Source organism: Oncorhynchus masou, unplaced genomic scaffold (assembly GCF_036934945.1).
Source record: "Oncorhynchus masou masou isolate Uvic2021 unplaced genomic scaffold, UVic_Omas_1.1 unplaced_scaffold_949, whole genome shotgun sequence".
NCBI classification, from domain to species: domain Eukaryota; kingdom Metazoa; phylum Chordata; class Actinopteri; order Salmoniformes; family Salmonidae; genus Oncorhynchus; species Oncorhynchus masou.
In genome coordinates, this window is record NW_027015986.1 from 169,013 (window position 1) to 180,507 (window position 11,495).

At 47.2% G+C, this 11,495-nt stretch overlaps 1 pseudogene; it reads right to left on the reverse strand.

The window, feature by feature from the left end:
* Positions 1-310: 310 nt before the first annotated feature.
* LOC135538381 (tripartite motif-containing protein 16-like) lies at positions 311-10,876 on the reverse strand (annotated as a pseudogene).
* Positions 10,877-11,495: the final 619 nt, after the last annotated feature.

Genomic DNA, 11,495 nt, shown 5'->3' on the forward strand with positions numbered 1-11,495 from the left:
TTGGAATAAATAACAAAGGAAAACTATTACTAGATGAAGTTGAGTGTTTTTATTATTTCCCATCACCATAAATCATATTTAATCACTGAACAGTAGCAGACCTAACTTCATCTGTTCCTGACTCTGGATAGTGGATTAAAAAGACCATCAATCTCCAATGATATTAAAGTACTATTCTGAACATTACTGATATACTGAGTGGCAAGTCAAGATATCTGCTGGTTTTATTGTTTGGTCAACAGCACCACCTGCTGGACAGGTTTAATGTTGCTGGACTGAGCAGTATGGGAGGATGAAAGATGACACATTTAGGGCCGGTTTCCTGGACATCTACATTGAACATACTGTTTAGTCCAGGACTAGGATTCATCTGTGTCTGGGAAACCAGACCATATAGTTTAGTAGAAAGGAAGTGATACCAGCTTGTAGTGGGCTGACTAGTCCTGAATTGTCCTTTAGTTCCTGGACCATTTTCCATGCAGCTCCAGGTGACAGAGAACACATCAATTAGGACCGAGCCAACAAGCTGATCAATGATACTGAGGAGAATTACATAGAGACAGAGAACCAACTGAGAAAACATATCAATGGTTCTGAATGACAACCAATATACATCAACACCAGACATCATGATTCATGGAAATGTACAAGATTAAAACATTGGATTGAATTTTAATTAGTAACAAATCAGTTTACAGTTTAACCAGCTCAGCAGAACCATTATAATAATAGAGCCTAAACCCAGGATAGAGGGGCTGAGTGAATGTGGTCTGGACTCTGTGGAGGAGGGTCATTGTGTCAGAGACACTGTAGAAGGACAGAGTACCTGCCTTGTGATCCAGGTACACTCCTACTCTGGAGGACTGAGGGCCTGATACTTCAGTCACAACATTATTGTGTCTGAAACAATAACCAACACTATCGTAATATAAACTCCAGGACTTGTTATTGAGTCCAAATCCACCACCATTACCTGTCCCTGTTCTGCTGATGTCTTTATATGAGACTGCTGTATGAACATACCCAGTCCTCTCCACCTCCCAGTAACAGCGTCCAGACAGACCCTCTCTACACAGAACCTGACACCAGTTGGTGAATCTGTCTGGATGGTCAGGATATGGTTGGACTTGGTCTGTACTGGTCACCTTTCTGTTCCCTTCAGACAGAGAGAGGAGTGTGCCTGCTGTGTTTGGGTCCAGTGTGAGCTGACAGGAATCTGGGAGAAGAGCAGAGACCAACGAGGGGAGTCAGAACAATAAGTTAAGTCAGATACTGTATCTCCCCTGTCTTTGATTAGAGCACAGCAGAGATCAAATCAGAGAAATATGAGGAGTCAGATAGAGACCCAGTCTTTGATTAGATCTACTATTGCTATATATTTCTAGAGGGATTGTTAGGAGTGTCAGTAAAAAGAGACTGTTAGTTACTTCACAATAAAGAGACTCACATTGTAACAACTGTTCTCTGGTCTTGGGCTCTGGAGGCAGTACAACATCCACTATATTCACTACAGACACACAAACACATTGACAGAGAGAGGGAATGTTATCATCAGACCATATTCCACATGTATATGACTAGTAGGGAACTTTCAATGGTCTAAAGTTGATGTTCTTATTGTTTTCAACACACCTGTAGTGGAGATCTTGGTCCATTCTCCTTTAAGGAAGTCTTCTAGTTTCTCTCTCAGTTCAGACACAGTCTGACTCACATCTCCAAAGTACTGAAGAGGACGGACAACGATGCTGGGTAAGTCTGAAGATACACTGATACTGGAGAGAGACTGATACCTCTGGAGAGAGAGAGAGAGAGACTGATACCTCTGGAGAGAGAGAGAGAGAGAGAGACTGATACCTCTGGAGAGAGAGAGAGAGAGACTGATACCTCTGGAGAGAGAGAGAGAGAGAGAGAGAGACTGATACCTCTGGAGAGAGAGAGAGAGAGGGACAGACAGAGAGAGAGAGAGAGAGAGGGACGGACAGAGAGAGAGCGAGAGAGAGGGACAGACAGAGAGAGCGAGAGAGAGGGACGGACAGAGAGAGAGAGGGACGGACAGAGAGAGAGAGAGAGGGACGGACAGAGAGAGAGAGAGAGGGACGGACAGAGAGAGAGAGGGGGACGGACAGAGAGAGAGAGAGGGGGACGGACAGAGAGAGAGAGGGGGACGGACAGAGAGAGAGAGGGGGACGGACAGAGAGAGAGAGAGGGGACGGACAGAGAGAGAGAGGGGGACGGACAGAGAGAGAGAGGGGGACGGACAGAGAGAGAAAGGGGGACGGACAGAGAGAGAGGGGAGGGACAGAGAGAGAGAGGGGGACGGACAGAGAGAGAGAGGGGGACGGACAGAGAGAGAGGGGGACGGAGAGAGAGAGAGAGAGGGACGGACAGAGAGAGAGAGAGAGGGACGGACAGAGAGAGAGAGAGAGAGAGGGACGGGAGAGAGAGAGAGAGAGGGGGACGGACAGAGAGAGAGAGAGGGGGACGGACAGAGAGAGAGAGAGGGGGACGGACAGAGAGAGAGAGAGGGGGACGGACAGAGAGAGAGAGAGAGGGGGACGGACAGAGAGAGAGAGAGAGGGGGACGGACAGAGGGAGAGAGGGGACGGACAGAGAGAGAGAGAGAGGGGACGGACAGAGGGAGAGAGAGAGGGGGACGGACAGAGAGAGAGAGAGAGGGGACGGACAGAGAGGAGAGAGAGAGGGGACGGACAGAGAGAGAGAGAGAGAGAGGGGGACGGACAGAGGGAGAGAGGGGGACGGACAGAGGGAGAGAGGGGGACGGACAGAGAGAGAGAGAGAGAAAGAGAGGGGGACGGACAGAGAGAGAGAGGGAGGGGGACGGACAGAGAGAGAGAGAGGGGGACGGACAGAGAGAGAGAGAGGGGACGGACAGACAGAGAGAGAGGGGGACGGACAGAGAGAGAGAGAGGGGGACGGACAGAGAGAGAGAGAGAGGGGACGGACAGAGGAGAGAGAGGGGGACGGACAGAGGAGAGAGAGGGGGACGGACAGAGAGAGAGAGGGGACGGACAGAGAGAGAGAGGGGGACGGACAGAGAGAGAGAGGGGGACGCCAGAGAGAGAGAGGGGGACGGCCAGAGAGAGAGAGGGGGACGGACAGAGAGAGAGAGGGGACGGACAGAGAGAGAGGGGGACGGACAGAGAGAGAGGGGACGGACAGAGAGAGAGAGGGGGACGGACAGAGAGAGAGGGGACGGACAGAGAGAGAGAGGGGACGGACAGAGAGAGAGAGACAGAGGGGACGGACAGAGAGAGAGAGAGGGGGACGGACAGAGAGAGAGAGGGGACGGACAGAGAGGGGACGGACAGAGAGAGAGAGAGAGGGGACGGACAGAGAGAGAGAGGGGACGGACAGAGAGAGAGAGGGGGACGGACAGAGAGAGAGAGGGGGACGGACAGAGAGAGAGAGGGGGACGGACAGAGAGAGAGAGGGGGACGGACAGAGAGAGAGAGAGAGGGGGACGGACAGAGAGAGAGAGAGGGGACGGACAGAGAGAGAGAGAGGGGGACGGACAGAGAGAGAGAGAGGGGGACGGACAGAGAGAGAGAGAGGGGACGGACAGAGAGAGAGAGAGGGACGGACAGAGAGAGAGACGGACAGAGAGGACAGAGAGAGAGAGGGGACGGACAGAGAGAGAGAGAGGGGGACGGACAGACAGAGGGACGGACAGACAGAGGGAGAGACAGAGAGAGCGAGGGACGGACAGAAACAGAGAGAGAAAGGACAGAGAGGGACGGACAGATAGAGAGAGAGAGGGAGGGACAGAGAGAGAGGGACGGACAGAGAGAGGGACGGACAGACAGAGGGACGGACAGACAGAGGGACGGACAGACAGAGGGACGGACAGACAGAGGGACGGACAGAGAGGGACGGACAGACAGACAGACAGAGAGAGAGAGGGAAGGACAGGACAGACAGACAGAGGGACGGACAGACAGACAGAGAGAGAGGGACGGAGACAGACAGAGAGAGAGAGACGGGGCGGACAGAGACAGAGGGACGGACAGACAGAGGGACGGACAGACAGAGAGATAGGGACGGACAGGCAGACAGACAGAGAGAGGGACGGACAGGCCAACAGAGAGACAGAGGGACGGACAGACAGAGGGACGGACAGACAGACAGAGGGACGGACAGACAGACAGAGGGACGGACAGACAGACAGAGGGACGGACAGACAGACAGAGGGACGGACAGACAGACAGAGGGACGGACAGACAGACAGAGGGACGGACAGACAGACAGACAGACGGACAGACAGAGACAGAGGGACGGACAGACAGAGGGACGGACAGACAGAGGGACAGACAGACAGAGAGGGATGGACAGACAGACAGACAGACAGAGAGGGATGGACAGACAGACAGACAGAGAGGGATGGACAGACAGACAGACAGAGAGGGATGGACAGACAGACAGACAGAGATGGACAGACAGACAGAGAGAGAGGGACGGACAGACAGAGAGAGAGGGACGGACAGAGAGAGAGAGAGAGAGGGACGGACAGACAGAGAGGGACAGACAGACAGAGAGAGAGAGAGGGACGGACAGAGAGAGAGAGAGGGACGGACAGAGAGACATTTCCCATGAAGTTAATTTCATATCACATGTAACAAGACAGTTTAGTTACCTGGAGGAAATGGATGTGATCCTCTGTGTGTGAGAGCTGCTCCAGCTCAGTGCTTCTCTTCCTCAGCTCAGCGATCTCCTGCTTCAGTTGCTCCAGGAGTCCTTCAGCTTGACTCACTTGAGCCTTCTCTTGGGCTCTGATCAGCTCCTTCACCTCAGAGCTCCTTCTCTCAATGGAGCGGATCAGCTCAGTAAAGATCTGATCACTGTCCTCCACTGCTGACTGTGCAGAGCGCTGGAGAGAGAGAGAGAGAGAGACAGACAGACAGACAGAGAGAGACAGAGAGAGACAGAGAGAGACAGAGAGAGAGAGAGATAGACAGGTTCAGTCAGAACTCTGCTCTCCAGGTCCACCAGGCCTTGTTCTACCTCCTGGACAGACAGGTACAGAACACCTCATGGTCCTGCTCTACTCTCCTCCCTCCTGGACAGACAGGTACAGAACACCTCTTGGTCCTGCTCTACTCTCCTCCCTCCTGGACAGACAGGTACAGAACACCTCTTGGTCCTGCTCTACTCTCCTCCCTCCTGGACAGACAGGTACAGGACACCTCTTGGTCCTGCTCTACTCTCCTCCCTCCTGGACAGACAGGTACAGAACACCTCTTGGTCCTGCTCTACTCTCCTCCCTCCTGGACAGACAGGTACAGAACACCTCTTGGTCCTGCTCTACTCTCCTCCCTCCTGGACAGACAGGTACAGAACACCTCTTGGTCCTGCTCTACTCTCCTCCCTCCTGGACAGACAGGTACAGAACACCTCTTGGTCCTGCTCTACTCTCCTCCCTCCTGGACAGACAGGTACAGAACACCTCTTGGTCCTGCTCTAGGTACAGAACACCTCTTGGTCCTCTCCTCCTCCTGGACAGACAGGTACAGAACACCTCTTGGTCCTGCTCTACTCTCCTCCCTCCTGGACAGACAGGTACAGGACACCTCTTGGTCCTGCTCTACTCTCCTCCCTCCTGGACAGACAGGTACAGAACACCTCTTGGTCCTGCTCTACTCTCCTCCCTCCTGGACAGACAGGTACAGAACACCTCTTGGTCCTGCTCTACTCTCCTCCCTCCTGGACAGACAGGTACAGAGCACCTCTTGGTCCTGCTCTACAATCCTCTCCTCCCTCCTGGACAGACAGGTACAGAGCACCTCTTGGTCCTGCTCTACTCTCCTCCCTCCTGGACAGACAGGTACAGAACACCTCTTGGTCCTGCTCTACTCTCCCCCTCCTGGACAGACAGGTACAGAACACCTCTTGGTCCTGCTCTACTCTCCTCCCTCCTGGACAGACAGGTACAGAACACCTCTTGGTCCTGCTCTACTCTCCTCCCTCCTGGACAGACAGGTACAGAACACCTCTTGGTATATCATATATATCTCATATCATCATTCAGAACTTTAAGCATATCTTTGGGAGGACGCCCAGCCTGTTTGACAAAGATAAACAAAGAATTTTTTCCAAATTTGTGCTGACAAAATAATCAAATGTAATGTTTTTTACCAAAAACTCTACATGGAAAGCAGAAAGCTGTGATCAATTAAATACAACGTTAACTAGATATTATCTGTGTCATTTATAGCCTGGCACAGATAGTAAAACTACATTAAATACAACATTAAATAGATATTATCTGTGTCATTTATAGCCTGGCACAGATAGTAAAACTACATTAAATACAACATTAAATAGATATTATCTGTGTCATTTATAGCCTGGCATTAAATACAACGTTAACTAGATATTATCTGTGTCATTTATAGCCTGGCACAGATAGTAAAACTACATTAAATACAACGTTAACTAGATATTCAATTCAATTCAAGGGGCTTTATTGGCATAGGAAACATGTGTTAACATTGCCAAAGCAAGTAAGGTATATAATATATAAAGTGAAATAAACAATAAAAATTAACAGTAGACATCACACATACAGAAGTTTCAAAACAATAAAGACATTACAAATGTCATATTATATATATATATACAGTGTTTTTACAATGTGCAAATGGTAAAGGACACAAGATAAAATAAATAAGCATAGATATGGGTTGTATTTACAATGGTGTTTGTTCCTCACTGGTTGCCCTTTTCTCGTGGCAACAGGTCACAAATCTTGCTGCTCTGATGGCACACTGTGGAATTTCACCCAGTAGATATGGGAGTTTTTCAAAATTGGAAATTCTTTGTGGATCTGTGTAATCTGAGGGAAATATGTCTCTCTAATATGGTGATACATTGGGCAGGAGGTTAGGAAGTGCAGCTCAGTTTCCACCTCATTTTGTGGGCAGTGAGCACATAGCCTGTCTTCTCTTGAAGATATTATCTGCGTCATTTATAGCCTGGCATTAAATACAACGTTAACTTGATATTATCTGTGTCATTTATAGCCTGGCACAGATAGTAAAACTACTGTAGCGACCCGCACAGACAGCTGTGTGTTATGTGTTCGGCTAGTAGCTGGTTGTGTTGTACTTACCAGTTCCCAGTGTTCGCGGGGTCCGACATGCCAATCAACCTGCTATCTGCCAATCACAGGAATGCCTGGGATGTTCTGATGCCGGGCATCCTGGTGGTTGGCGGAGTGGCGTGGAGGGGGCGGGGCATTGGAAGTTAAGCTTCAGCCTTTGTTCTCTCTCTGACGTCTGGGCTTCACAAGAGAAGGTCCCGATTGGCTTGTGGGGTATCTTTCATTTATTTGGCGTGAGCTCAGGCCAAACAGTAGCCTGTGTAAAGTTGCTAATAAACCGTCAATTCGTAACTCAATCCTCTGTCTGGACAATTGTTCCTTTATGATCGAGTCAGGTCATTACACTACATTAAATACAACGTTAACTAGATATCATCGCCACATAACTTATGTCGAATTTAAAAGACACCGTTACCGTTAGTAACGTCTGTTACACTGTAACTTACAGGCAGCCTCACATAAAAACCTATTGGTTAACAAAGCTTTGATTATGACCAAAGTCTATAGTAGTGAAAACTCTCTCTCTCTATTCTAACTTACCACACATTCACATCACTGCCTCGACATGAATGTGTCCTGTCAGAGCCGTTTCCTGTCCGTTAACTGTTAACAGTCTCGAGCCACAGCTTAACCAATGAGCTACAAGGAGGACTGACAGTCACGAGCGGTGCAGCAGCCTCTGCAGCAGCAGCCTCCCCGGGTCCTAGTGCCCGCCCGGTAAGACGGTTAAGATGCGATGGAACGGTTGACGGAGAGAAAATAAATCACAGAGAAAATATATTGACTGATATATTGAATTGTTTAGGGAAGCTTTAGCTTTGGCTTTAATACATTCTGAAAATACTTGAAAATAAAAATAATAGTAGCCCTCCTCAGGAACAACAAAACCCTCACAGACCAACTTCTTCTTCTATGATATAATGGAGGTCCTCAAATCTTATTTTGGGGATATGGAGGCGTCTCGTGTGGCCAATAGCCTGGGGAAATGCATAGCGCCAAATTCAAATAATACGCGATAAAACTCAAACTTTCATTAAATCACACATGCAGGGTACTCAATTAAAGCTACACTCGTTATGAATCCAGCCAACATGTCAGATTTTAAAAATGCTTTTCGGCGAAAGCATGAGAAGCTATTATCTGATAGCATGCACCCCCTGAACCACCTGAACGAGATGTAAACAAATGAATTAGCGTCGCCGGCGCTACACAAAACGCTGAAATAAAATATAAAACATGCATTACCTTTGACGAGCTTCTTTGTTGGCACTCCAATATGTCCCATAAACATCACAATTGGTCCTTTTTTTCGATTAATTCCGTCCATGTTTACCCAAAATGTCCATTTATAAAGCCCGTTTTGATCCAGAAAAAAACAGCTTTCCAAAACGCAACGTCATGACAAAACATTTCAAAAGTTGCTTAAAACTATGCCAAAATATTTCAAACTACTTTTGTAATCCAACTTTAGGTATTTTTAAACGTTAATAATCGATCAAATTGTTGACGGGGCGATCTGTATTCAATAACAGCAAGTCAACAATACATGCACGGTTTTCTCTCTTCCACAACATAATCCACAGTGTCACCTCTGCCTCTTCTTCGTTTCACCAATGATTAACTTCAACCCAAAGACTGGTGACATCCTGTGGAAGTTGTAGGAACTGTAAACTGGGCGCTATCTAATTTCCCTTGACAAAGACAATTCAGGGAACTGCCAGAGGGATTTTTGTTTTTCTGAACAGTTTTTCCTTGGGCTTTTGCCTGCTACATAAGTTCTGTTATAGTCACAGACATGATTGAACCAGTTTTAGAAACTTCAGAGTGTTTTCTATCCACACATACTAATCATATGCATATACTATAGTCCTGGCATGATGAGTAGCAGGAAGTTGAACAACAAAACCCACATGCTTTTTATCAAAAAGTAGAAATGCTGCACCCTATCCTTTAAGAGGTGTGGTCCACAAACCAACATTAAAACCCTCACAGACCAACTTCTTCTATGATATAATGGAGATCCTCAAACCAACGTTAAAGGTGCATGGCGCCACCTACTGTTCTGGAGTGTGTTCAATCACGGTTTACACCATTAAATCCTCCTACCCAACTAAGTACTTCTGAGAAAATAAAAGAGTCCTACTAACTTCTAATAGACCCTCCCCATCCCCCAAATCACTTCCAAGTGTAATGTTTACTGTTCATTTCTGATTGTTTATTTCACTTTTGTTTATTGTCTATTTCACTTGCTTTGGCAACATAAACATATATTTCCATGCCAATAAAGCCCTATGAATTTAATTCAATTGAGAGAGAGACAGTTCCATTTTAATGTATAGGGGACATGAGTCAGTCATGGTTACTCATGGTTATGTGATGAGGCAGCCCAGTTGGTTACATGAACCAGTCTATTCTCTGAAAGGGGTCCAGACAGCCTGTTCCCAACAGTGGGGTCAGTGGGATTGGATAGGGGCCCCCTCCCTCTCTCTCTGACTGGAGGAGATAAGTGAAATGGTGTGTCTCCTCTGGTCAACAATACTCACCTTGAAAGACTTCACAGCTTTTTGGAGCTTCTTCAGCTCCTTCTCTCTCTCCTGGAATCTCTGCTGGACCTTCTGCTGACTCATCCCCAGCTGCCTCTGTGGAGAATCACTCTTCAATGAGCTATCAAGCTTTATTAGTCCAGTAGATCAATAGTATAGTAATGTGACATAGGACCCATAGAGAGGTAGGTCTACAATCCTGAGGAAGTCCCTTTACAATATGATATTATGTTGCTATGTGAATGATTGTAGTTTTTATGGTAGGCCTACATGTATCAAGGGGTTGAGACTGAACTTTGGACTCATAAAATGCCATTCAGAATGATAATAGTGTTTGACTTTAGAAAATGGTGATACATTTGGAGAATCTGGGTTGACATATCTATATACTCAGGGTTTGTGTTCATATTTGTGGATCCATTTCATATTGTATATAATATAATGATCTCATATTCAAACAGATTTAGTTTCTACTGTATCTTTAATTCTTTGTTTATCAGACAGTCACCAACAAGTTGTTCTGGTCTTACCTGTTTCTCAGTCCTCTCTGCTGCAGCTGACACTGTATCATGGCCTTTATGTTCATCCATTGTACACAGCAGACAGATACACTGCTGATCGGTACGACAGTAAACCTCCAGCAGTTTGTCATGATGAGAGCAGATCTTCTCCTGTAGTTGTGCGGTGGCTTTGACCAGCTTGTGCTTCTTCAAAGCAGGAAATTCATAGTGAGGTTGGAGGTGAGTCTCACAGTAAGAGGCCAGACACACCAGACAGGACATGAGGGCTTTCTGCTTTCTGGTCCCAGTGCAGAAATCACACGCCACATCTCCAGGTCCAGCAGAGCACAGAGCAGGAGGGGAGCAGCCTGGAGTCCTGTCTTCCTCAGTTTCTCCACCACTTCAGCCAACATGTTATTTTTCCTCAGATTAGGCCTTGGAGTGAAGGTCTCTCTGCACTGAGGACAGCTATAGACCCCTTTCAGAACATCCTGATCCCAGCAGCCCTCAATACAGCTCCTACAGTAACTGTGTCCACAGGGAATAGTGACCGGCTCCTTCAGTAGATCCAGACAGACAGAACAACAGAACTGGTCCTGGTCCAGCAAATCTCCCTGTTGAGCCATTTGGACGGTTGTTCACTCTCACACAGACAGACGACAGAGAGACTCAGATCAGTTTCGTTTCCTCAGAAGAGAGTTTGTGGGAAGGGGAGGGACTTCCTGGTTCTGCCAGAGGGGTGGGGTTAGAAGGAGGGAGGGGTTAGAGGAATGGAGGAAGAGAGAGAGGAACTGCATGCAACAGCAAGAGGGAGACAAATAGTTTTGTTCCAAGGTTAGAGCCCTTAACATGGAACAAATGGCATAATGAATCTTAAAATGTGAGTTGTTAGAATATATGAAGGGTAACAGTTTCTATGAAGTACGTATCTATCATTATTTTAATGACCTTTATAATGCCTTATAATACACCTATGTGTTGTAATTAATCAATAAGGCCTGAGGAGGTGTGGTATATAGTTAATATACAGTACCACAGATAAGGACTGAGGAGGTGTGGTATATAGTTAATATACAGTACCACAGATAAGGACTGAGGAGGTGTGGTATATAGTTAATATACAGTACCACAGATAAGGACTGAGGAGGTGTGGTATATAGTTAATATACAGTACCACAGATAAGGACTGAGGAGGTGTGGTATATAGTTAATATACAGCACCACAGAAAAGGACTGAGGAGGTGTGGTATATAGTTAATATACAGTACCACAGATAAGGACTGAGGAGGTGTGGTATATAGTTAATATACAGTACCACGGATAAGGACTGAGGAG